Source organism: Asparagus officinalis, chromosome 5 (assembly GCF_001876935.1).
Source record: "Asparagus officinalis chromosome 5, Aspof.V1, whole genome shotgun sequence".
Classification (NCBI taxonomy): domain Eukaryota; kingdom Viridiplantae; phylum Streptophyta; class Magnoliopsida; order Asparagales; family Asparagaceae; genus Asparagus; species Asparagus officinalis.
This window is the reverse complement of record NC_033798.1, coordinates 6,644,382-6,647,494: the sequence shown is the minus strand read 5'-3', so window position 1 is coordinate 6,647,494 and position 3,113 is coordinate 6,644,382.

The window sequence follows — 3,113 nt, the reverse complement described above, 5'->3', positions numbered from 1 at the left end:
GGATTTAGAGAAACCCTAAGGTTAGAAGATCCAAAACCCATCTCAAGGTTCATCCATGGATTCAGGTATAAGCTTCCGCTCTTTTGATTTTGTTAATCTCTTTGAATTAATCATGGCTATATGGTTTTAGATCTCAAGTTTTATGATGTAGATCTAACAAGTGGTATCAGAGCCACCTTGATTAATTCTTAGGGATTTAAGTTTTATTGGGTTTTTGATCTTAAATCTCTGGTTAAAGATTCAATTTTTGGGTTCGGATGAACAGTAATGTTCTCGGATGAACAGTAACGAATTTTTTTTTCGGATGAACAGTAAAGTATTTTTTTCGGGTGAACAGTAACTTTTGGGAATTTTTTGGATTTTTCTTTGATTTTTCCTTCAATTTTTTCCAATTCTGGATCTGTTTTGAAAATAAAAATCAAAGGTTTTTTGGGTTTGTCGGCGGCGGTTTCAATTTGAAACCCTAAGGGTTCATGGCGAAAATTAAGGAGGTGGTTACCTCAAACGAACCTCGCGTTCGTTCAATTTTAACCGAGCTTCGCGCTCAACGAACCTCGCGTTCGTTCTAAGGTGAACCTCGCGTTCAACTCAGGTGAGCGTCAAGCTCAATTTTAACGAACCTCGCGTTCGTTCTAAGGTGAACCTCGCGTTCAACTCAGGTGAGCGTCAAGCTCAATTTTTTTAACGAACCTCGCGTTCGTTCTTCAGACGAACCTCGCGTTCGTACTTCAGACGAACCTCGCGTTCGTACTTCAGACGAACCTCGCGTTCGTACTTCAGACGAACCTCGCGTTCGTACTTCAGACGAACCTCGCGTTCGTACTTCAGACGAACCTCGCGTTCGTACTTCAGACGAACCTCGCGTTCGTACTTCAGACGAACCTCGCGTTCGTGCTTCAGTCGAGCCTCGCGTTCGAACTTCAGACGAACCTCGCGTTCGTACTTCAGACGAACCTCGCGTTCGTACTTCAGTCGAACCTCGCGTTCATTTTTTAAACGAACCTCGCGTTCGTTCCCAAGTTGAACCTCGCGTTCTTTTATCAAACGAACCTCGCGTTCGTTCATTTTCAGACGAACCTCGCGTTCGTGCTTAAGTGAGTCTCGTACTCAATACAGTCGAACCTCGCGTTCGAAGTTAAGGGAACTTCGTGTTCATTATGGTTAAGCCTCGGCTTTTCATGGGTCCACTTTGGTATACTTAATTTATTCAATTAAGTTATGGGCCCTAATTAAGCTGTGAGACCCCAATTAAGTTTTTGGAAATTCAGTTGATTTAAATTAAAACTTTTTAATTTAAATCTAATTTGGTTTTTAATCAATTATTTAATTCAAATATTATGACACTAAGGTATTAAGGTTGTCTCTCACTCCAATTGATTAATTGAAACAAGAAGTTGCCAAAGTAACCTCTCTTGTGTAGATTGTTCATGAGGAATGTGAGATGTTTGTGTGTATGCTTTCGTGTAAATATTTAATCGGCCCAAAGGAAGGTTAATATTTATTTAGACTGTATACACATCTGCGATGATAAGCGTGTGACAATTATAAGGTTTACATGTGAATAATGAATCGATCCAAAGATAGTTTCATTATTTGACATGAGTTATTGTCAATGTTTGATCATTGCAACAAGGTATCACTTACAAGTTAATATTACTGTCCAAAGACTTGATATTAATGTTGTGCCGGTATCTTGGATGGGGATTGTCATTATTTGAATTTTATTGATTATGGTTATTGATGTGAGCATTTTTGTTTTATTTCAGCTAATGCATCTGCTGCAACAATTTCTGCTAACATCAACTCAATTCCCATGCTAAATGGGACAAACTTCAAGGTTTGGAAAGAGAACATATTAATTGTTCTTGGCTGCATGGATCTTGACTATGCATTAAGAACTGAACAACCCCAACCTCTCAATGCGGATAGCACTCCTGATGCAAAGAAGGAGCATGAGAAGTGGGAGCGTTCAAATCGCATGAGTCTTATGATCATTAAGCGCGGCGTTCCGGAAGCCTTCAGGGGCATAGAATCCGAAGGGATTACTAAGGCTAAAGATTTCCTTGCCGAAATTGAGAAGCGTTTTGCGAAAAACGATAAGGTAGAAACAAGCACGCTTTTAGCTCGCTTGATTTCAATGAAGTATAAGGGCAAAGGAAATATCAGGGAGTACATTATGGAAATGTCTCATATTGCTTCAAAGCTTAAGGTACTTAAACTCGATCTTTGTGATGAGTTATTGGTACATCTGGTTCTGTTGTCTCTTCCTGCACAATTCAATCAGTTTAAGGTCAGTTATAACTGTCAAAAGGAGAAATGGAATCTAAATGAGCTCATTTCATACAGTGTGCAAAAAGAAGACAGGTTGAAGCAAGATAAGACTGAAAGTGCTCATTTGGCCTATGCCTCTAAGGATAAGGGCAAGAAAAGAAAGAATGATAATGAAGCTGCTAAGGGTCCTGTTCAGAAGAAACAACATAAGGATGGTCAGGGTTGTTTCTTCTGCAATAAGTCTGGACACGTAAAGAAGGATTGTACCAAATATCACGCCTGACGTGCTAAGAAGGGTATGTTCCTTACTTTGGTCTGTTCTGAGATTAATTTAGCTTCAGTACCTAGAAATACTTGGTGGTTAGACTCTGAGGAACTGGTTCATATTTGGATTTAAAAGATACTTTTGTAGTACCGTCTTTTAGATGGAATTTGATTTCAGTTTCTGTATTGGACAAATCAGGTTACTCTTGTTCATTTGGAAACAATCAATTTAATTTATCTTTTAATTCAATTATTGTAGGAACTGGTTAATTGAGTACTTGTGATAACCTATATTTGCTTGATACAACTGCTTCTTATAATGAATCCTTGCATGTGGAATCACGTGGTACTAAATGTAAATTAAATAAGAAGTATGATCTCTTATTCTTCTTTACCAAAGTCTCTCTGGGGAGAAGCACTAAAGACAGCAGCTTACATTCTGAATAGAGTACCAAGTAAAGCAGTTGCTAAAACACCTTATGAGATTTGGCATCAGGCTACATTTATATGTTAGCAGGAGGAGCTATATCATGGAAAAGTGTAAAACAGACACTCGTAGCTTCCTCCACTATAGTAGC